The sequence below is a fragment of the Lissotriton helveticus genome, chromosome 1_2 (assembly GCF_964261635.1).
Source record: "Lissotriton helveticus chromosome 1_2, aLisHel1.1, whole genome shotgun sequence".
Lineage (NCBI taxonomy): Eukaryota > Metazoa > Chordata > Amphibia > Caudata > Salamandridae > Lissotriton > Lissotriton helveticus.
This window is the reverse complement of record NC_136058.1, coordinates 319,068,876-319,093,359: the sequence shown is the minus strand read 5'-3', so window position 1 is coordinate 319,093,359 and position 24,484 is coordinate 319,068,876. Positions and strand designations below refer to the sequence as shown.

The 24,484-nt window shown below is 49.3% G+C and overlaps 3 non-coding genes across 3 annotated transcripts; 2 read left to right on the top strand and 1 right to left on the bottom strand.

Annotated features, from left to right (window-relative positions):
- Positions 1 to 5,774: 5,774 nt before the first annotated feature.
- TRNAQ-CUG (transfer RNA glutamine (anticodon CUG)) lies at positions 5,775 to 5,846 on the top strand. The gene has a single exon. It is a non-coding gene; the product is annotated as a tRNA-Gln (tRNA).
- Positions 5,847 to 12,744: 6,898 nt separating this feature from the next.
- Positions 12,745 to 12,816, bottom strand: TRNAE-CUC (transfer RNA glutamic acid (anticodon CUC)). Its single transcript has one exon. It is a non-coding gene; the product is annotated as a tRNA-Glu (tRNA).
- Positions 12,817 to 13,981: 1,165 nt separating this feature from the next.
- On the top strand, positions 13,982 to 14,054 carry TRNAV-AAC (transfer RNA valine (anticodon AAC)). The gene has a single exon. It is a non-coding gene; the product is annotated as a tRNA-Val (tRNA).
- The last annotated feature ends 10,430 nt before the right edge of the window (positions 14,055 to 24,484 follow it).

Here is a 24,484-nt window from a genome sequence, read left to right as displayed (position 1 = left end):
CAAAAAATGGACAACCTCTCAAGGTACCCCAGCAGACAAAACAGAAGAGGCAAACGAAACAGAACCCCCACCCCCAATTTGGAGGCGGTAATGGTTCATGAAAGTATGTGGAGAAGACCACGTAGCAGCCCTGCAAACATCCTCCATAGACACCCCTTTGAAAGAAGCCCAGGATACAGCCACCGACCTGGTGGAACGACCCTGAACCGGAAGAGAAGGAACCACAGAGACCGAAGCATAAGCCAAAAGAATGGCCTCCTTAATCCACCGACTTATCGTAGACAGGGAGGGCTTCAGACCCTGACGTGACAAACCATAATTCACAAACAAGCAGTCAACTTTACAAAAGGTAGAAGTGCGAGATATGTAAATCATCAAGGCACGCCGAACATCTAAGAGGTGCAAAAGGGACTCTTCAGCCGAGGAGGTATCAGGACACAGAACCGGAAGAACCACCTCGGCAGACCGGTGAAAAAAAGAATTCACTTTAGGAACAAAAGTGGGATGAGGGCGCAAGACCACACGGTCCGCCAAAACCAACAAAAACGGTGCAGAACGAAGGAAAGCCCCCAACTCCCCCACACGCCTGGCAGAGGCAATCGCCACCAGAAACACCACCTTGAGAGTCAAAAACTTCAGGTCCACAGACTCCAAAGGCTCGAAAGGAGCCAATTGCAAGGAACGCAAAACCAAAGGAAGGTCCCAAGGAGGAGGACACAAGATAGGACGTGGTCGCTGGAAAGAAAGAGACTTAAAAAGTCGAGCAACCAACGGAGAAATGGAAACCAAAGGCAGGACATGAAAAGCCCGAATGGCGGCCCACTGAGCCCGAAGGGTCGAAATGGCCAATCCCAACACAAACCCATCGTTCAGAAAGTCCAGAATGCGAGCCGGATCCAAAGAATCCAACGTCAGCCCATGAACAACACACCAAGAAGCAAAATGATCCCAATGCCTGGCGTAAGACTTAAGCGTAGAAGGCCTCCGGGACTGTTGAATGACACCAGCCACAGCCACCGAACAACCCTCACGTATCAGAGACTCCCTCTCAAGAGCCAGGCCCGCAGACCCAGGGAACGGAACACAGGCAGAGGAAGAAGAGGACCCATCAGAGGGTACGGCACGAACGGCAAGGGCCACCCCGGAGACACAGTCAATTCCTTCAGAAGGGGAAACCAAGGGCGCCGCCGCCAACAAGGAGCAATCAGAAGCACCAACGACCCCTCCCTCTTGATCTTCAGTAACACAGCTGGAAGCAGGGGAACAGGGGGAAATGCATACAGCAGACCCTCCGGCCAAGGGAACGAAAGGGCGTCCACCCTCCAGGCATCCCGGCAAGGCATAATCGTGCAAAAACAACGGGTCTGGGCATTGTCCTGGGAGGCAAACAGGTCCACAATCGGACACCCAAACATCACCTGCAACCTCCTGAACATCCACCTCGTGAGAGACAAGGACCCCATGGAAGGAAACACCCGGCTCAGACAATCCGCCATAGTGTTCTCCGCACCAGGCAGGTAGATGGCAGACAGGGACTCCAGATGCACCTCCGCCCAAGAACCAATCCGACGAGCCAGGCAACTGAGGGAGCGAACCCTGCACCCCCCTTGATGGTTCACATAAGACATCACAACCTGATAGTCCGTCCGGATCTGCACGTGGTGACCCTGAACAAGATCCGAGAAGTCCAACAGACCCAGAAGGACGGCCTTCAGTTCCTTGTAGTTGGAGGAACACGACAAAACCGACTGAGGCCAAATCCCTTGAGTCGCCGAAACACCCAGAGTAGCACCCCAACCCAGCAGGCTGGCATCGGTAGTGACCACGCGGGTGGGAACAATCAGAAAAGGGCGGCCCTTGGACAGATGATCCACGTCCAACCACCAACCCAGGACCACCCGAACCTCCTCCAACATAGGAACCAGAACATCCATATCGAGGGAACAGGGGTCCCAATGCGATAAAATGTGGGAAACCACCGGGTACATATGGAGGCGAGCCCACGGCACCGTCAACAAGGAAGCCGACATCAGACCCTGAACTCGTAACCACAGGCTCACAGGATGAGAAACCCCCACCAACAGGGAACGAACAGCAGACATCAGGGACAAAACACAGGGAGGGGGCAGGAACACCATCCCCAACTGAGTCTTGAACAGAGCCCCAATGAAAGTCAATTCTTGAGCAGGAACCAGGGAGGACTTCGGTACATTCACGAGGAACCCATGATGCTCCAGGACATGGCACACCTTCTGGACATGCAACTCCGCCTTAGGAAGAGAAGAAGCAGAAATTAGAATGTCGTCCAGATAAGGAAAAACACTAACTCCCTCTCCATGCAAATGTCCAATAAGAGGAGCCAGAACCTTAGTAAAGATCCGGGGAGCAGAGCAGAGCCCAAAAGGCAATACCTGGAATTGGTAATGAAGACCCCGCACACAAAACCTGAAAAACTTCCGAAAGTCTGGATGAAGAGGAACATGAAGGTAAGCATCCTTCAGGTCCAGCGAGGCAAGGAAATCCCCTTGAGAGATCAGAGGAAGGATCAAGGGAAGGGAAACCATCATGAACCGTTGGTGAGGGATGAAAGTATTCACCCACTTCAGGTCCATCACTGGCCGAAGATCCCCGGTGCGCTTGGACACTAGGAAAAGGATCGAATACACCCCTTGCCCCAACTGATCGCTGGGCACAGGAACGATCGCCTTCTTGACCAACAGGGATGCAATGCCGTCCAAAAGCGCCAATCGTTTCACAGGATCTCTCGGGCAAGGAGTGGCCCTGAAACAGTTTGGGGGTGTCCGGGCAAATCCAATGCGCAAACCCTCCGAGAGCACCCGAAGCACCCATTGGTCCGACACAGTCGCCCGCCAAGAGTCCAGGAAGCAAGTGAGCCGACCCCCAACCGGACCCACACCAGAAGCGATCCAGTCATGATTTGGAAGCGGGAGTGGAGGAGGCAGAAGCTCCGGAGAACCGGGATTTATCAAAGGAGGGAGCACCCCGGCCACGCCCCCGTCCACGAAAGGGCTGACCTGCCCGACCCCTCCTCGAGGCACCAAAAGACCGCTGAGAACCAAAGGCACGGAACCTGCCAGGACGGTCAGGAGCAAGCAGTTTACGGTCCTCCGCCGTCTTCTTCACCATGTCGTCAAGAGAGGAACCAAAAAGTTTAACCCCCGAAAAAGGGATTTTCATAAGCAAGTGTTTCTGGGCAGCATCAGCCTTCCATGAGCGGAGCCACAACTGACGCCTCGCAGCCACAGAGGATCCGGCCGCAGAAGCAGCAGCCCCCAGCGAATCAAAGGAGACATCGGATAGTAGACGAACCTGTTGCTCCATCATCGCCAGGGTAGAAGAAACATCCTCCCCCTGGTCCAACAACTCCGACAGAGACTGAAAATCCTTGAGCAAGGACTGGATCGTGTAAGACGAATAGGCCGCAGCCCTGATAGAAAAATTGGCAGCCGCAAAAGTGCGTTTCACAGCACCATCCACCTTACGGTCAACTGGGTCAGCAGGAGAAGAGTCCTCCGAGACAACGGACCCATGCGAAGACATGCTCGCCAACAAGGAGTCAACCTTCACGGAGGCAGGGTATTTCACTGCAAATTCCTGAAGAGGGTACCTCTTACCCAAGAAACGAGGAAAGGAACCCTTGTCCACATCCTTCCATTCATTCTCCAGGACCTTCAAGACAGAGGAATGGAGAGGCAAAGAATCAGGCTCGGGACGACGATATTGCGAAAACAGATCGTCATCCAGAGGCACCACAGAAGCAGGGAACACCAAGTTTTCGCGAATGTGGCCCAGCACCTCCTTCAGGTCGGCACCTTGCACAAAGCGACCCCTGACATCAACCTCCTCCTCAGTATCAGAATTAGCATCAGCAGCAGCGCCATCAACCCTCGCCTTCTTAGGAGGAGGGATAGGAACACGATCCTGCAAAGCAGCAGAAACAGCAGTATTAATCATCTGCTGCAAAAGTTCCATAGAGGGAACATGCACCCCCGAACCGGAAGCCACATCCAAAGGAACAGGAATATTCATGTTAGAAGAATCCATGACCGACAGCCAAGTGAAATCAAACCAACACAGGCATCACGGAGAACAGCCAGGTAAAATAAGACCCCAGGTTGCTAGGCAACGTAAGAAACCCCACCCGGACCGAAGCCGAAGGTAATAAAGCAACCGGAAGAGCCGCGCGCCGCAGTAGGAGGAGGCCCAGACCGCAGCGCGCCAAGCTCAATCAGCTCCAAACACGCCTCCCGCTCAGCAGGAGACGAAGAGGCAAGAAAACGCCGCCGCCGTGAAGACCGGCATCAGGTAAGGCATTAGAACGGCAAATTTCACTCACGGAAGCCCTCGGCCCCCATAGATCCCGCACCCGGCCGTGCAACGTCCGCTCAGCAGGACGCGCGGCCGGGAAAGGAAAACAAATGTGAAACGGCAATTAGGAAAACATCCCGCATTGGTGAAAAGACATACAAACCCAGCCGATAAACCAAACCACGGAAGTCCGCTTAAGCAGGACACGAGGTAGCCAGGCAATAGCAGGGGGAAACAAAACTTAAGAAAAAGAATGTGACAAAGTATGTAAAAACCAACATCAGGCAGCACACAGCAAACTAACAACCCCCAACTAGATACCACAGGACAAGGGTAACCGCTAAAGCAGGAACCCCGTCCCACTCACCTGACCAGCAGGGAAACCACAGCACTCGGAGAAGTGCAGAAAAAAAGAACAGGCTGTGATGCTTGATATGTGTCCTTTTATATGATTGGTGGAAGCCTCTGGGGCCATATTGGAGGAGGGAGGGGAGACTAGAGCGCTGCTCTTTTAATTTACTTGGAGTTCTGTGTGGAGCCGGAGGCTCATATGTTTATTACTGTGGCGAGGAAGACTGGACGAGGAGGTAATGACAGTGTCACTATAAGTGTACCAGAGTGTGATAGGACAGAGACTGAGCTATACATGCTCTTCTCAGTCTCCCATATGGTCTAGCGGTTAGGATTCCTGGTTTTCACCCAGGCGGCCCAGGTATGACTCCCGGTATGGGAAGTACAGCTTTTTGCTAATGCAACATTATAAAATGTATTTTATTCCATCCAAACTAAAATGGCTCTGAAAGTCCTTATAAATCTCTCTTGCTTTCTATCAGTCTAAAGCCCTTTGTGGTTTACACCGACCCCTCGGCTCCTGTTCCCGCCCCAGCCCTTCCTGTTCAGCTGCTGTAGTATTAATGAACGCTACAGATCAATACTGTGAAGGGTTAATGGATGTTTGCCTTTTATCACACAACAAAGAGCACAGATTATATCAATAGCGCCTGGATTACAAGGCACCCGTTTCCTGGGCTCTCACCGTGTGAAATGCTTGTTTCTTTCCTGCTCCGCCCCTGCTGTGGAAGAGGCGCTTTCAGAGTCTGTGTTGTGACATTAATCTCCCGCTGTGTTAATTTATAGGAGATGAGCATTTAGGAAGTTTGTTTATTCTCTCCTCTGTGGTGGCAGCTCCTGTGTCCGCCGTTTCTCGGCCCTGCACTCCTCTAAGAGTACGTTAAAGCTCTGCCCTAAAAGGACAGTTTAACGCATCAAAGTGACATTTCCATGTGTTGGTTAAAAACAAATTGTGTGTGTCCTGTTTAAGGATTGAATTGTAAAATTGACTTTTTTATGTTGGATGTTTAAACACTATTGACCAATAGAAAACCAGCAAGTGACTGACACCGCATCCTTACATGATTGAGCGGTGACGCAAGCAGTGTCCAGGCGGTTCCATGGTGTAATGGTTAGCACTCTGGACTCTGAATCCAGCGATCCGAGTTCAAATCTCGGTGGGACCTGAGGATTTTCTTATTTGATTCCAATTATTCTGGGTTTTACGCAGTGGAGCATTTGTATCCGTAACATACCCCCTCCCTACCTGTTTTCATTCTCCTGGTCTCTGCTGATATCCATACATTATCTTTAGGCGGTGCTGGGCGGCACGTGACGCTGCACACAGGTGTTTTATCATTCCTGTGCCTGTGTGGACACCTTTCTCCTGTGGCTATCCATACATTATCTTTAGGTGGTGCTGGTGGCACGTGACGCTGCACACAGGTGTTTTATCATTCCTGTGCCTGTGTGATCACCTTTCTCCTGTGGATATCCATACATTATCTTTAGGCGGTGCTGGTGGCACGTGACGCTGCACACAGGTGTTTTATCATTCCTGTGCCTGTGTGATCACCTTTCTCCTGTGGATATCCATACATTATCTTTAGGCGGTGCTGGCGGCACGTGACGCTGCACACAGGTGTTTTATCATTCCTGTGCCTGTGTGGACACCTTTCTCCTGTGGATATCCATACATTATCTTTAGGCGGTGCTGGTGGCACGTGACGCTGCACACAGGTGTTTTATCATTCCTGTGCCTGTGTGATCACCTTTCTCCTGTGGATATCCATACATTATCTTTAGGTGGTGTTGGTCGGAACGTGACGCTGCACACAGGTGTTTTATCATTCCTGTGCCTGTGTAGACACCTTTCTCCTGTGGATATCCATACATTATCTTTAGGCGGTGCTGGTGGCACGTGACGCTGCACACAGGTGTTTTATCATTCCTGTGCCTGTGTGATCACCTTTCTCATGTGGATATCCATACATTATCTTTAGGCGGTGCTGGTGGCACGTGACGCTGCACACAGGTGTTTTATCATTCCTGTGCCTGTGTGATCACCTTTCTCCTGTGGATATCCATACATTATCTTTAGGTGGTGCTGGGCGGCACCTGACGCTGCACACAGGTGTTTTATCATTCCTGTGCCTGTGTGATCACCTTTCTCCTGTGGATATCCATACATTATCTTTAGGCGGTGCTGGTGGCACGTGACGCTGCACACAGGTGTTTTATCATTCCTGTGCCTGTGTGATCACCTTTCTCCTGTGGATATCCATACATTATCTTTAGGCGGTGCTGGCGGCACGTGACGCTGCACACAGGTGTTTTATCATTCCTGTGCCTGTGTGGACACCTTTCTCCTGTGGATATCCATACATTATCTTTAGGCGGTGCTGGTGGCACGTGACGCTGCACACAGGTGTTTTATCATTCCTGTGCCTGTGTGATCACCTTTCTCCTGTGGATATCCATACATTATCTTTAGGTGGTGTTGGTCGGAACGTGACGCTGCACACAGGTGTTTTATCATTCCTGTGCCTGTGTAGACACCTTTCTCCTGTGGATATCCATACATTATCTTTAGGCGGTGCTGGTGGCACGTGACGCTGCACACAGGTGTTTTATCATTCCTGTGCCTGTGTGATCACCTTTCTCATGTGGATATCCATACATTATCTTTAGGCGGTGCTGGTGGCACGTGACGCTGCACACAGGTGTTTTATCATTCCTGTGCCTGTGTGATCACCTTTCTCCTGTGGATATCCATACATTATCTTTAGGTGGTGCTGGGCGGCACCTGACGCTGCACACAGGTGTTTTATCATTCCTGTGCCTGTGTGATCACCTTTCTCCTGTGGCTGCACAACAGTAACACACACAGTGTGGACCTGACTCCAGCGCCCTTCACACCGGATAACTTACAAGGAGACACACAGACGGGAAAGCAGTGTGGAAAAGAAAGGTTTTAATAAAGTGTGAACGGATACAAATTAAAAATGCTTTTTGTTTTATTTCTGCTCTTTATTGGTAACGGTTGATGACAGTTTCCTCGCTGCTGCACCTTCGGATTATTTGGAAGATAGTTCAGTTGGTGACAGCACAGGTCCCCCCCACCCCCTTCGGTTTTGTCTCCATGAGAAGCCCATACTAGTCCCCAATAAACTTTTTTCCTCTTTACATACTACGTTTAGCAAAACCAAATGAACCATTTTCCAAACACCGACGCTTGGTTTTGGCAAATTTAACAAATTGCAGGAGAAGTTTCTTATTTTAATAACAGCAACTAAATGAGCACTTAATCACATAACACCCTCTGAAAAACCAATAAACGCAATTAAATGAGTAAAAGTGCATTTAATCACATAACACTCTCTGAAAAACTAATAAATGCAATTAAATGAGTAAAAGGCATAATTTGGAGAATGCGTGCATCGATCCCGCTACCTTCTCGCATGCTAAGCGAGCGCTCTACCATCTGAGCTAATTCCCCTCCACAGCATCGAGGGGCAGCGGGATTGATAACGCATTCTCCAGACCTGTCCATTTTCATCTTAAATCACATTTCCCTTCCTAAAATGAGCCTTTAGACAGAGGTTTGCTCTGTACATGTAAATGTATATGTAAATGTACAGGAATTTATATAGCGCAAAATCACAGAGCGGTTTCTAAGCGCTTGCTTAGGGAACCCGTCCTGGTATTCCCCTGTGAGATAACCCCAGCAGGGTATCCGCAAGGTGAAAGCCAGGCATCCCACCGCGAAGGGCCGTTGTGGAGATTAAGCAAGCTATTGCCCAGAGTCGCAGAGTGTGAACCCGTGAATCGAGTAGGCACCGGAGCAAGAATTGTCGAGTCCATGGACATTTTAGGTCTCAAGACCCCGCCGAGCCGGGAATTGAATCCTGGTCCCGGGCTGACCTCCGCTTCCAGGTCTGCCTCCTCTAACCAGTGAGCCACACTTCTCCACACTCTGTGATCTCCAGTTGCTCAAACTGTTGCCATTGAAGCGTCTGACACAGCTCGTGCATGTTGTGTGCTCGTGCATGTCGTGTGCTCGTGCATGTCGTGTGCTCGTGCATGTCATGTGCTCGTGCATGTCGTGTGCTCGTGCATGTCATGTGCTCGTGCATGTCGTGTGCTCGTGCATGTCTTGCCCTCGTGCATGTCGTGTGCTCGTGCATGTCGTGTGCTCGTGTGCATATCGTGTGCTCGTGCATGTCATGTGCTCGTGCATGTCATGTGCTCGTGCATGTCATGCGCTCGTGCATGTCGTGTGCTCGTGCATGCCTTGTGCTCGTGCATGTCGTGTGCTCGTGCATGTCATGCGCTCGTGCATGTCGTGTGCTCGTGCATGTCTTGCGCTCGTGCATGTCGTGTGCTCGTGCATGTCATGTGCTCGTGTGCATGTCGTGTGCCCGTGCATGTCATGTGCTCGTGCATGTCATGTGCTCGTGCATGTCATGCGCTCGTGCATGTCGTGTGCTCGTGCATGCCTTGTGCTCGTGCATGTCGTGTGCTCGTGCTTGTCGTGTGCTTGTGCATGGTTTCATGTAGACACCAGCCCCTGCCCCAGTTACGTCATAGTAGTCTGGCATTCATCGGAGTGACCCTGTTGTGCCCACGGGTGGCAGAACGGGGGTCTTCGCCACACTTCACATTTACTCCCGGTTCACCTCATTCATCCTTAGTGCTCTTTAAACTCGCCTCTGCAGGGTGCTGCTTTGTAAGGGTTTTCTGTGCACAATACGGCAGGTCGCGTTTTATTAAAGATTTCTGTAAATTGTCAGAATTGGCAAAATATGAGATAATCTCATGTGAATCATTGACCCTGCTGCTATAGAAGCGTCTGGCACATAAGGCTGGCGCATAAGGCTGGCGCATAAGGCTGGCGCATGTTGTTTCCTGTAGATAGGGGCGTTCATTGAGCGTTCTGCTGTCATCAACCCTGTGCACCAATTATGTAATAACAGCTGGGCATTCATCACACTGAGGGGCTTATTATCAAAGAGAGGAAAAGCCCCTCTGCGTGACTTCTCCTCTCCTTGTAAATATCACCCCTTCACTCGCAGCGCTGTGCGTTGAAGGGGCGTTCCATGGGTATTGCTGTGGGTGTTCCCACGCAACACCCATGGAACAAGCACATCTCCAGATTTACGAGAAATCGTAAATCTGGAGATGCGTGTGAATGCTACGCCACCCTAGAGGTGGCGTAGCAAGGCGCAACAAGGAGAAATGTTTTCATTTCTCGTCGTTTTTCCCTCTTACAATGAAAGAGGAAAAAGCCTCTTGTGATTGTATTTGTGCAGGAAGGGGCACCCTCCTGCACAAAAACAATCTCGCCACTACGCAGGCATCCTTGCGCCATGATGCAAGGGTGCCTGCGCCGGCGCATGGCTGCAGTTTGTGCGCCAGCGCAAGGGAAGCACAGAGATGCGACATATTCTTGAAAATATGTCACATCTCTGTGCTTGTCAAATTAACGCATCACAACGCAGCACAATGACTTGCTGCACCGTGCTGCGTTACTTTGTTGTAAATCTGCCCCTTAGAGATTAAAATGTAAATTAAAATTCTCTGTGAAGGGATTTTAAATTAAAGGCTAAAAATGAAGTTGTAGCAGCACAAGTAGAGCCAGAGTGTCGTGGAGGCTGTTGGCCTCACTGAGGCACTGTCTGCGCCGAGGGAATTACAGAGGCCGGTTTAGGAGCTTAAAAGAACAAGCACTGGCGTTGCCAATAGGTTTTGCATTTGGAAAGTTGGAGCTATTGGTTTTGTAAATGACATTTTATATTTATATATTGTTATTGACAATGCCAATAACGATATATAAATATAAAATGTCATTTACAAAACCAATAGCTCCAACTTTCCTACTGCGAGACCTATTGGCAACGCCAGTGCTTGTTGTGGAGTGTGGCATTACTGCAAGAGCTGTCGCCTTTGGAGTTGGGGAATCAAGTTTGAGTCTCTGCGCTGGCTCAGCATCCTGTGAAAGAGGGCAAACAACTTGGTAGAAGCTTTTATTCGATATGCAAGGGCAAACAACTTTATTCTCACCGAGCCTAAAAGCGCTCCAATAGTTTAGGGTCACTCTATATATAGCGGAACTATATATATATATATTTTTTTTAATTTATTTGTTTTGCTTACTGGGACCGAGGGCATTTGAGCGCTTTTCATGAGCACCGTATAATGTAACAGAAGGTCAGGTTCATGTTTTTGAAGACACTGGGAGATGAAATGATTGCTCAGTACTACAGTGTGTTGATTTATGCTGGAACTGGAACCTGGCCCCCGACCCGCCTCCCCTCACTGCCAAGGTATGCAGTGTTTCTGCCACTTCCAAGGTATACAGCTCTGGCCATGTGTCCACATCTCCTCCCCTAGATCGGTGAGCTTATGGCAGAGCCTGTTCAGACAAAGCAAGAGTAAGAGGGGTGACAGAAGAGGAGAGGGAGACAGAGAGGGTTAAGCGAGGGAAATGAAGACAGATAGAGAGAGAAAAGGCATAGAGACCCAGATGGATACAAGACAATAGACCCGTTTCACGCGGGAGACTCCCGATTTGTAAAGCAAAACGTGTGCTTTATTATAACTGTCTCCCTCCTGAAGTCTCTGCTTCTATAGAAGTCAATTGAGAAAATATATTTACCTTATTTTTACCTCAAAATCTCCCACTTTCTCGTTCTAAAATGTTGGCATGTATGCAGATGTAAAGGGAGTGGGGAGGCTGAGGGGGAGGTGAAGTAAGAGAAAGACAGAAGGAGGGATAGAGAGCGAGAGAGAGAGCATGAGAGAAAGAAACTAGAGATTGACTAAGAATGTTTGGAGATCTGATGCCTCTGAAAATGAAGGAGCTCTAAATCACTTTTAGATGCTGTCAAGAGAAAGGATGCGTTTTGATACCGCGCGAGAACGTTGCTTGCAGCAGAGTGCGTGTGCGAGCTCCATGGACCTTCGAGGCGCACACCCAGGCGCCATGAAGCCCTTCTCTCCGCCTCGTTACAGTGAAAGGCGTTGTCTCATTGTTCACACTCGACAAATCATTGCGATCGGTGCTTTACAAAATAGACCCGTTTTCTAACCGATAGCTGTTGAAACCTGTTCGTGTTGTTTTACAATTTGCAGAGGTTGCCCCGGGGGACTCTGAGCTATGCACTCGAGATAAGATAACACCAGCAAGAATGTAGCCAGGCCTCATTGATGGATGCCAGATGTCGCTCTATACCTGCCTTCTGCTCGTGGGAGTTAATGCCTGTGTGCGAAAGCGCGATGCGCTAGGAGAGTGTATGCTGGCAAATGGCCGGAGGGAAGCCGGATGGGGGCGGGAGAGCCTGGTGGGGGGGGGGGGCGGGAATGCGAGCGAGGGGAGGAGAAGTGTGGCAGGCGGATTAGGGAGATGCGCGTGCTTGTGTGGTCACGTGACCCTCACATGCTCACGTGACCCTCACATGCACTGTGGAAAAACTGCAGTGGTTTGACGAGTCGATCGAGCCCTTGAATTTTCGCCTATTACATTCGCAAGCGAATGATAATAGGCAGAACCTAAAAAGAGGTGTGGGGTAGCCCAGTTTATGGGTTTATCTCTGAAAAATAAAACTGCAACGTTCTCAATAGAATTTCGATTTATGTTTGTGGTTTAACAAAAGTATTTCTTAATTACTATACATATTTGATGTATTTCTGTAGTTTGAGTATTGTTTTAGTTTAACCTCTTTCAGTCAGTGTCCAGGGCTTCCAATGACCCATTCAGTAGGGGGGAGGGGGCGTCAACAGAAATCAAAAGATTAATAAAAAACCCTGTGTCACTAAGATGTTAAACATTTTAACTATGTGTTATCCATGCCTCGAATATTGGGCCCATCATTAAGTAATCAGTGTGATTAAACATGAAATTCTTGTGTAAAAGGACGGTGCACCAAAGGGAGTACTCGAAAGCTCCAGATCTTATTTCAAAAATTCTTTTATTTTATTTGATTCCCATTAAAACAGACTCCTCAGCCGGAAATTCTATTTTAAAAATCCACCTAAAGCACAATCAATCGAACAGTTGTGAAATAAAGAGTAAAAACATCACTTTTCCCTGACCGGGAATCGAACCCGAGCCGCGGCGGTGAGAGCGCCGAATCCTAACCACTAGACCACCAGGGAGCGCTCGTGGGAATTCCCTTTTCAGCCCCTCATGACTACAAAGGTGCAGCTGTGAGTGTGTGAATGTTGCATTGAGGCGCTATTTATATTCACATTCATCCTACCGATGCTTTTACAGAAAATCCACAACACAGGAAAGTGTCATATAGAAGTTAACCAACTGTCTTGCAAACCACAAGGTAAGGAAACGAACAAAACAAAGATGCACTTACAAGAGAGACCGAGGCCAGGGTGACAGGGAGAGGTCCAAGGATCTCCCTTCAGTGAGAGACCTCAGGTGTGCGGCGTTCAGTGATCTGCATTCAGTGAGAGCTACCCGTGTGCACAGGGAGCTCTTATCTGTGCATCGGTCACTGGTGTTCAGTGAGATTCCTCTTAGCTGTGAGTGTAGTCATTCAGCTGTGCAGGGTCAGTGATCTGGATTCAGTGAGAGAGGTCACAGCTCTGCAGCTTTCACTCATATTCATTGATGGGTATTTCAGCTGTGCAGGGTTCAGGCACGAGCATCCAGTGAGAGCTCACGTGCGCTGATGTTTTCAGTGACATGCAGTCACTGAGAGTCTGCTCACCTGTGCAGCGATGAGTGAAATGTGCATTGAGTGAGAGATCTCTTACTCGTGCAGCCCAGAGTACTGTGCATTCAGTGAGACACGATGCTTGTGCAGCAATGAGTACTGTGCATTCAGTGAGACACGATGCTTGTGCAACCTTGAGTACTGTGCATTCAGTGAGAGGCGATGCTTGTGCAGCATTGAGTACTGTGGTTCAGTGAGAGACGATGCCTGTGCAGCATTGAGTACTGTGCATTCAGTGAGACACGATGCTTGTGCAGCAATGAGTACTGTGCATTCAGTGAGACACGATGCTTGTGCAACCTTGAGTACTGTGCATTCAGTGAGAGGCGATGCTTGTGCAGCATTGAGTACTATGCATTCAGTGAGACACGATGCTTGTGCAGCATTGAATACTGTGCATTCAGTGAGACACGATGCTTGTGCAGCATTGAGTACTATGCATTCAGTGAGACACTATGCTTGTGCAGCATTGAGTACTGTGCATTCAGTGAGAGAACTTTAGAAAAGCTTCCATACCTCTGCGTCTCTCCAGCTGCCTCCAGGGCTCTCTTCTCATTGCAGCTAAAGGTGCCCTATGGCCCTTCCCATGGGTTTCCGTAGTGTAGTGGTTATCACGTTCGCCTAACACGCGAAAGGTCCCCTGTTCGAGACCGGGCGGAAACACTTTTTTTTCCCTTGGAAAAAAGTAACTCACAATAGTTCATTACTTTATTATTATAATTGAATCTAAGTTGTGGCAAAAAAAAGTGAAAGTTCTGGAAATAAAAAGTGGGGTCAGATGAAAAACAAATCTCCCCTCCCTAGTGGAGAAATCTTCTTGACACATTGTTACAAACAGTATTATCAGGGGTTCCACCGAAAAGTGAGCAGACAATCGTAAGGGAAATAAAATATAAACTAGTGACAAAGTTCGACACAGTCCCCTTGCAGCACTGACAGGACGTGTGGTTTGGTATAAATTAGAAGTTTGCTTGTGATCAGAGGGCTCTGCCTACGTTTTCAATCACTGAGACCATAAATGTATTAAATGCACAATTTTGGACGTCACAGTTGGCCGCGTGGACAGAAAGCAATGTCTGATTCTTAAATGTAAGTGGAAACTTCTATAATAGGTGGATTCGCTACTTGTTTTAAGAAACCCGAATGATAACAGAGGAAAAGTTAGAGCGATCGAAATAAAAAACTAAAAAGCAAAATCACTTTCTGTTAAAAACCTCCATTTCAAATCTGCTGAATAACAAAAAAAAAATTCTCCTCCGCCCGATAGGGACTTGAACCCTAGACCCTCAGATTAAAAGTCTGATGCTCTACCGACTGAGCTATCCAGGCTCCATGAAAGGTGTAACAGGTACCGATATCCTTGATTATGTGAATACTGTTCAAGTGTGCATGTTATCTCAGGAACACTTTCTAGCCTTGGTCCACGTGGAATTCAACCTCCTTAAACAAACATTGCTCACTCCAGCCCCCTGAAGCCAGCGCCTGGACTCTCACTTTAAGAGTTCCAGGCGCCCCCAGTCTGTTTCCATAAACCGGCCCCCAGTCTGAGACCGCAGAGGCAGGAGGGGTTCAAGTCTCACATCCACAGATTGTATATTGAAGATATTGCCAGAAGCTGAATCACTTAAAAGGGACGCAATGATGACGTAATTGAAGTAAATCAAAGTGCAGTGGTGCAGATTTACAAGCCCCATGCGCCGCTGGTGCATCACGTTGTGCATCAGGTGGCGCAGCCTGCTAAAGGATATTTACAAGCACAGGTAAAGTCACCCTGCATGACTGAACCTGTGCTTGTAAATATCGCACCTGTTCACGCAAAACTTTGGGGCAGATTTATGATGACTGGCACATCCCCAGGGATGCGCCAGTCATCCTGCGCCGCTGCTCCGCCACCCATGGTGCGCCGCATTTACAATGCGGCGCACCATGGGGCAAAAACGGCACAGATGCGTGACGCATCTGTGCCGTAAAGGTGGCACATTGCTGGAGCTGCGTCGCAAGCGCGACGCAGCTCCAGCAAGGCTCAGGGGTGCACCATCTCCACAATACTGCGTCAAGACCTATCAATCAATCAATCAATGACACTTATAGAGCGCGCTACCTACCCGTAGGGTTTCAAGGCGCTTAGGGGAGGGGGGGTGCCGCTACTGCTCGAACAGCCAGGTCTTCAGCTTCTTCCTGAAGGAGAGGTGGTCTTGGGTCAGGCGCAGGTCGGTCGGGAGGGAGTTCAAGGTCTTGGCGGCCAGGTAGGAGAAGGACCTTCCTCCTGTAGTTGCTCTTCGGATGCGGGGGACGGCGGCGAGGGCGTGGTTGGCTGAACGGAGGTGGCGTTTGGGAGCGTAGAAGTTGATCCGGCTGTTGAGGTAGCTCGGGCCTTGGTCGTGTAGGGCTTTGTGTGCGTGGGTGAGGAGGCGGAAGGTGATTCTTTTGTTGACGGGGAGCCAGTGAAGGTCTCTCAGATGTCCGGAGATGTGGCTGTGTCGTGGGATGTCGAGGATGAGTCTGGCTGAGGCGTTCTGGATCCGCTGGAGTCTCTTCTGGAGCTTGGCGGTGGTACCGGCGTAGAGGGCGTTGCCGTAGTCCAGTCGGCTAGTGACGAGGGCCTGGGTGACGGTCTTCCTGGTCTCGGTGGGGATCCACCAGAAGATCTTCCGTAGCATGCGTAGGATGTTGAAGCACGCCGAGGAGACGTTGTTGACTTGCCTGGTCATGGAGAGGGAGGAGTCCAGGATGAAGCCCAGGTTGCGTGCATGGTCTGTCGGTTTGGGTGCGGTGCCCAGGGCGGGAGGCCACCAGGAGTCGTCCCAGGCGGAGGGTGAAGAGCCCAGGATGAGGACCTCCGTCTTGTCCGAGTTCAGTTTCAGGCGGCTGGTCGTCATCCACTCGGCTACCTCTTTCATCCCTTCGTGTAGGTTGGCTCTGGCGGTGGCGGGGTCGTTGGTCAGGGAGAGGATCAGCTGGGTGTCGTCGGCGTAGGAGATTATGCTGAGGTTGTGTTGGCGTGCGATGGCCGCGAGGGGGCTCATGTAGACGTTGAAGAGGGTGGGGCTCAGAGAGGATCCTTGAGGGACGCCGCAGATGACTTCGGATGACTTCGCCTGCTTCAAGCAGGCGCAGGGTTTTAACGCAGCATTGTCCTGAAAGTGACTGAGTGAAATCTCATAGATTTCACTCAGCCACTTTCAGGAGGCGTTCCTGCGCAGGAACGCCCCCCCCCCCTGAGCAGGAACACCTCCTTATGGCGCAGGGCTTTACAACGTGACGCATCTCCTAGATGCGTCACGTTGTAAATAGAGCGCATTATTTGCGTCGCCTTTGCGTCAAATAAAGTGACGCACCGGCGGCGCCAGGCCTTCATAAATCTTCCCCTTTGTGTGTTAGGCGCGGGACATGGGTGTTGCTGTCACAAAAGCAATCTCCCCATGGCGCAGGCATCCTTGAACCATGGTGCAAGGGTGTCTGCGCCGGCACATGGCAGCTGTTTCTGCGCCGGGAAGAGCACAGGAATGCCACATATCATTGTAGATATGTTGCATTCCTGTGCTCTGAAAGTGCCGCAGCGTGGCGCAGCCAAAGGGCTTGTGGAGCCGCGCTGCGGCACGTTCGTATAGATTTGCCCCAGGGTGTGGGAATCCGCTCAGAGAAAACACAGCCAAGTGACTTCTGACCCAGATGGCTTTAAAAAGGTGTCATGGCTCAAATGTACAACCTTTCTGCAACGTGACAGATTAACAGAACTAACACGACCCATCTGTGGCAAACATACCCACTGGCACAGGACAAGGGATGAAGCACCCCCTCCTATAGGCTTTATAGGCTCGACTACAGGCAGTGGCACAAACAGCTAGGAACACACTCTAACATTACTGGCTCTACAGGCAGTGGTAAAAATAAGTGTGCACACATTGACAGACACTACAAGCTCTACAGGCAGTGAGGCAAGCAGCTGGGCGCGGACTCACAAACATTACATGCATACAGGCAGTGGTACAAACAGCAGTGCATACACTGAGAGACATTACAGGCTCTATATAGGCAGTGATGCCAACGGCCATGTTCACGCTCACAGCACAGGGCTGGCGCTAGGCATGCGCAGCTGTCCAGGGCCCGCACTCAGCCCACCAATATGGGCCTCGCGCCAGTGTCCCCCCAGCCCCGCCTGTGCCTCGCGCCTATGCTGCAGCACTGCGAGGCCCAGGGGAGGGGCCTCCCTCTCCTCGGCCCCCCCAGGCATGTGTAAGGGAAGGGAACCTTCAAAGAAGAAGCAACTCTCCCTCTTTCAGCCCCCGAAGAGCTGTGGAAGAGACGCTCGTGCAATCACCACACTCCAAGCTGTACAGAAGCGTAAAAGGCCATTTATTAGGATAAGGCTGCAAACATACTAATGAACTGTATCAAACTTAACAACAATTCCAAATCTAACTCCTGATGACAGGTACCGTTTCATTCTCCCCGCGACATTTCAACTCACCATCTCATTAGCCTCACTCCTCCCCATTTCCCTCGCTGACCTCATTCTATAAACACAATCTCTCCCTTGAAGTTCCTTCCGCTGCTCATTGCACCCAGCACACCCCCATCCGTCACCTGTGCACCCCTCCCCCAGGGCTGGAGATGCCGGTACGTGACTCACCATCCCGCCAACCAGGAAACCCCCAGAGGGCGGTTACCTGCCCCCACCTGAAAAAACCCAGTGCACCTTTCGCGTCATGCTTCCAAATTCCAAATCGTTTTTTCGGACAAATGAGACCCCAACGGCATCGCCAAACTCATGTAGGCCAATTTCTTGTTATATGTATCCTCTGCCACCACTGTACCGTCCGTCATGACCCCGGTACCTACCAGCTCTTTCTTGAGTTCTGCAGGTTCCACTATTGTGCCTGCCTGTTCTTTCCCCCCTGGGAGCTGCATTTCACAGCGCCTGTTGGCTGCATCGCAGGTTCCGCTGTCTCAGGCCCCGCCCTCCTCTAATTAATTTCTAAGGGGATTGCACCGGGAGACTTTTCCTCCTGCCTCTGTGCTTCACTTCTCCAGGCTCACACTTTGTGCCCCACCCACTGCGGCACTGCAGGGGTCCTGAGCCATGCAGATGATAACGATGCTTGTCAGTGTCTGGCAGGGCCGGACTGGTCGTAGCGGGCATTGGGCATTTACCAGGTGGGCCGGAGGGGTGGGGCCAGTTTTGTGCTCGTGGAGGCCAGTTTTACAGCAGTACTTCAATATCGGCCCTCCTGTAACAAAAGAGCGAGTAGTGCTTCTAGCTAGCACCAACCCCTGCTCCCAGGACCGGTCGAACAGCAATCTGCCAGGGCTGGTTGTGGTTCCCAGTCTAGCTCTGGCATCTGGGAGGGCGCCTTACCACGCAGGTGGGGCCCTGGGCCACGCAGGTTAAAGAGGTGCTTGTCAGCATCAGGTAGGGGGCCTTGCTGCACCAGAGGGCTCCTGCGTCATGCAGTTGTAAGAGATGTTTGTTTGTGTCTGGGATGAGGCCTTGCTGCACAGGAGGGTCCTGCACCATGGAGGTGAAAGAGATGCTTGTCAGCGTCTGGAAGGGGGCATTTCTGCACAGGAGGGGTACTGTGCCATGAATGTTCAGGATCCCCTTTAACTATTGGGATGCAAATAGGGTTGTCACCTTTCAAGAGAAAAATGCCCTCCATTTGTTGTTGTTTTGAGTGTCTGCAGATGCCAGGACAGGCTACTAAATGGGACTTTAAAGAAAATCGTATTTTATTTATTCATTTGTAACATGACTTTTTTGCCTTTGTTTGATTGAATTATTAGTCAGGAATTGTGCTGCTTTAAAAAACAATTAAAAGTGTTTTTTATTTGTATTTTCTGTTTGAAGTATGTACAGATAAGGGCTACAAATAACGGCTTTAGGTGATTTTGTTTATTTTTGTACCAGCCTGCGAATGTATGAAGTTACAACGCATACATTTACAATGCATGCCTTTACAACGCAGTTTTTACATTGCAACATCCTTTACAACGCATTCTTTTACATAGCATGCCATTACATCGCATTTTCAGAAACTACCTTTACAACGCATTCCAACATCGCATTATACCTTTACAACGCATACCATTACAATGCATACCATTACATCACATTTAAGGTAAGTGTTGGATAGTATAGGGGTAATAATTACTATTCTAACTCCAGTGAGTGCAACAGTATGGTAAGTGTCGGATAGTGTTAAGGTACTATGCGTTGTAAAGGTGTGCGTTGTAATGACTTGCGATGTAATGCCTGCATTGTAGTGACATGCATTGTAATGACATGCGTTGTAGTGACATGCAATGTAATGGCTGCGTTGTAATGACATGTGATGGAAAGGATGTTGCAATGTAATGACTGCGTTGTAAAGGTTGTTTATTGAACAAAAACCATTTTTGCAGTTTTACATTTGGTGAACTCAACCCGAAGGCATTGGAGCGCTTTACATGAGTACCAGTTACATAAACAAGGACACATTCTTTGCTTAGGCACATGGGGTTAAGTGGTTTGCCCAGAATCACAGGATGTTGAGCTGATGCCAAGACTGGAACCGGTTCCTCAGTTCAAAGTTGGCAGCTCTAGCCATAACGCCACATCCTGAGTAAAGAAAGGGTGGCAGGCAGAAGCCACATCAAAGCTTGACTCGTTCTGGGATCGAGATTCCAATTGGACCTCGAGCTGAGCCAGAGCCAGGAAGTACTTGGTGTCTATCTTTCACATTAAGACTGTTTCCATGTGCTGCCATACTGTCAGTTCAATGGACGAGGCACAGAGTGAGAGAGTATTATTTGCCCAAGCTCACATAGAGGCATATTATCAAGAATGGCGTTAAAATTATTGCCGCTTTAGCGGCAGGAAACTGCCGCTAAAGCAGCGATAATGAGCTTGATAATATGCTCTTGTGAATTCCAACAGAAGTCCAGGTTCTGGTGTTAACCTGGGCTTCTATGTGGATTTACAAGGGCATATTAGCAAGCTCATTATCGCCGCTTAAGCAGCCATAACTTTAACGCCATTCTTGATAATATGCCCCATAGTTTGTTGAACAAAAATTCTCCCAATCTTGCCACAAAGGGAGCAGCTGAGCAATTAGCAGGGCTATTGAAATTATGCAGCCAGGGAGGGTAAATTGTGTGGCAAGGTTGAGTAAATTATGTGGTAAGAAAAGGAAAATTATGTGGTGCACCGTGGCACATTTAATGATAGTATTATTTCATTATAAACTTGTTCACACTGCCTAGGAATTAGTTGCATCTCATTAGTGCCAGCTTAACATGCAAATGTAGCAATAAGCTACAGAAAGGTCACAGGCAAAGATTTGCACAGGCTCTTTGACTGTTCACATGTTGCTGTGTTTATAGTAACTTTTGAACTATTTCAGCTAGAATATTGTTTTGTTAAAATCGGTACACTATGGGGCCGATTCCGATTCTGTAAAATCCTTTACAAATAGCCGTACGGAGCATATTTCCCGTACGAATCGTACCCTTAAACGTCCCCGTACGTACGATGAAGTACGATTCAGACCCAAAGCAGATCTCCGTACGAATCGTACGAAAGACCATACGACTTAAAAATCCGTATGAATCGCATTCGTAACACGTAGTTTGCGACGTCTGCACGGATCGAAGCAGCATTTCCTGACCCAGCAAGTATGATTTGTCTCGTCAACACTCCGTACGACTCTTTTTCTACGGGAGCTCAAAACATCTGGAAAAGCAGATTTCCCCCCCGGGTACGGTGCGTACACCACATGATTGCAGGGGTACGGTGCGTATACCCCATGATTGCAGGGGTACAGTGCATACACCCCATGATTGCAGGGGTACGGTACGTAGAGGTACAGTGCATACACCCAATGATTGCAGGGTACGGTGCGTAGGGGTACGGTGCATACACCCCATGATTGCAGGGGTGCGGTGTGTATGTGATTGTGTGCCTCTCCGTACAAATCGCTCATATGCGACGTTTTCCGTATGAATCGCGTTCTCATTCCCCAGTCCGGATCGCACTTGTTGGGTCGTACATCAAGTTTACGATTTGTACGGTTCATTGTGAGGGTCCGTGTCGTATGGATTTTCCCTTGCTTTTCATAAGGTTCGCAACGATTCGGTCGTATATTTGTCAAACAAATCGTACTACCCGATTCTGACGGAATTCTACGAGTCGTACGGAACGGTCTATGGATTCGATTTGGTCCTACGTTTGGTTTACTGAATCTGAATCGGCCCCTATGTGGGAGATGATGGATTATGTGGCATATGCGGACAATCTATAATTATGTGAAAAATGCAGAAGCCTCATAATTCTAGTGGCCATGGCAATCAGTTCAGAAAAGTGGTTGCGCAAGATCACACACTTTGGCCAACTGGGAGGCCAGGATTTAAAGAATGTGTCTCCTAGCTCCATAATTCCACCTAGTTCACTAGACTACAACTTGGGTGTCAGTGATACCGATCACAAGGTGAAGGGGCTGGTCCTCCAGGAAATTGCTACTCTGTTATTATGAGCCCTACCTAGCTTTAGCACATGTTGTTTGTTTCACTCATCTAAGGTTAAAACATACCGAATGGACCAGGTCCTGAGGTAGGGGTACTTAATGAACACTATGCATGGTAGATCTTTATATTTACCGCTGGTGTTTGAAAGCTGAAGACTATTTCATTCTAATTGGATACCAGAGTTCATTTTCTAAAGTTTTTGCTTAAAATGTGCAATAGTGAGCAGTCAAGGCTTATTCCAGGAGGTGGTAAAGGTATTCCAACTTAAATATAGTATAAAAAGTAATCACATTCACAAACTTGATCTCCCGCTGACTTATCTTTTAACATGGCAGATTTCAAATGAAGCACCAAAAATCTGATATGTGACTCATGGTTCCCCTACTCCCAATGAATATCTCCTGACGTCTCTGCACACACAACGTGGTTCCACATGTGTGGTGTTTCTACAAATACACAACTTGTCCACTGAAGTGGTAATGGAGAATTGGCCACAGTCTTTGGCCTACACTGTGATGACTGGGGACCAGACAGAATACCCTTCCCCTGGGATTGCATTGCTACTCAATTGTTGTTAGACCGATTGTAGAGCTCCCCCTGCCCCACCAATTATGGTTTCCTTTCCTGGGCCTCGCAGCACTAGATCATGTTTGTGAGCAGCGGCAGTTGGCATGTAGGCAGAGTGCGGGGGCGGGCATATCTGGTGTCTTACGTGCATGCATGCAAGGTGAGTGGTGTGTAAATAAAAAAGGTAAAACACTTACCTTGCTAGCTGCACACCTACCGATGTCAGATGCCCTCCTCGCTCCGGTCTCCTCGCGCTCCAGTAAATTCCCTTAAGCAATCATGGTGCTGCTCTCATGCTGGTAACCAGCATGAGAGATGCGCCAGGATTGGCGAGAGCGCCCTCTCCCAGCGCTCTCAAGAGCACTGGAGGCCTGTGCTTTCTCTAACCCAGCTGTGTTAAGACAGCTGGGTTGGAGAAGTTTAAAGTGCGCATGTCTGGCTGGCTGTCACAAGGGAGCCGGCCAAAAAGACATGCGCACTTTAAACTGAGGTGCCCAGCTCCCTGCTGTCACTCAGCTGCAGTGGCCCCGACCCATCCTAAGACTCAGTTCAGAATGACGAGGATGGAAAATAAAATGGTAATAAACTAACTTTATTACCATTTTATTTTTCAACCATGGGGGGCATTTTGGGCAGTGGGGCGATGCTCCTCCATCCTAATAGAGGATACGCTCCTGGTTGTGAGGTGTAGGGGAGAGAAGGCACCTACCCTATGCCTCATAGTAATGGTATAGCATTGCAAGGCCTTGGGGAGGGCCCTTCCCCTTAAGCCTCTCAGCTATGCTTATGGGCTGGCAGGTAAGTAGGTTAGTGTCTCCCTCCCCTAATCCTCTCAGCTATGCACTATGTTTGAGGGCGCACTTAACGTGGGCCCTATTGAAGCTGCTTCACAGCTCTGTACTAAGGCTCTGTGCATGGGTCCATGTCAGAGTCCATGTCCTGTGATGTAATGTCCTGTGATTTCACACGTTATGCAAATTAGAGGGGCCTTGTATATTCCCTCTCTGCCTGGGCATAGCCGTCAGTCAGGGCCATAGCCAACAGTAGTGCAGCAGGTGCACTGGCACTAGGCCAGATTTACGAGAAACTGCTAACGCATCTGTATAGATGCGTCAGTTTCCCTGCGCCTGTGTGAAAAAACCCTTGCACCACCATAGATGCGCGGTATTTACAATATGGCGCATTATGACGCAAGGATTGACAGATGCGTCAGAAATTCTGATGCATCTGTAGGTAAAAAAGTCACACATTGCTGGAGTCATGTCACAAGTACGATGCAACTCCAGCAACTCGAGTTGCGGCCTATTCCCAATACACTGCATCACTCCTTATGCCTGCTTCAAGCAGGCATAAGGTTTTGACGCAGTGGCGTCCTAAAAGTCACGCAGTGAAATCTTTTAGATTTCACGGCGTCACTTTTACGAGGCTTTCCTGCATGGGAACGCCCACCCTGCATACGTTCTACCTGACGCAGGTATAATGTGACGCAGGGCTTTACAACATGACGCATCTCCCTAGATGCGTCACGTTGTAAATTTGCTGTCTTTTTTTCATGCGTCTGTTGCGTCACAAAAGTGTTGCAAGGGGCTTGTAAATCTGCCCCTAAGTGCTCAATATTCCAAATGGTGGCTTTATTTTAACGTGCAGCCAGTGAACAAGAATTAGGAGATGCTTTTAATTTGCCTCTCTTCCATGGGCCTAAAGGACATTTTTCCAGAGCTGGGCCTCGCAGCCGGCCATGATTGGACTCTCAGGGGAGGAGGCACCAGCCCATGAATAAGGCTGTGAGGCTCATGGGGTGCCCCTCTCAGAAGGATAACTATCAGTAGTGCAACAGGTGCTGTGGTAACAGGGATCATGGAAGTTAGGGATCCAATGCACCCAGATGATGGCTGTGTTTTACTGTCCTGCATCATACATTTTCTTGCATCAGGGCTCATGGCTACATTACTAGGCCACTAATTCATTCTCCCATGCACTGCACAATCATGATCTAGAGCTGCAAGGCCCAGGAAAGGGCCATC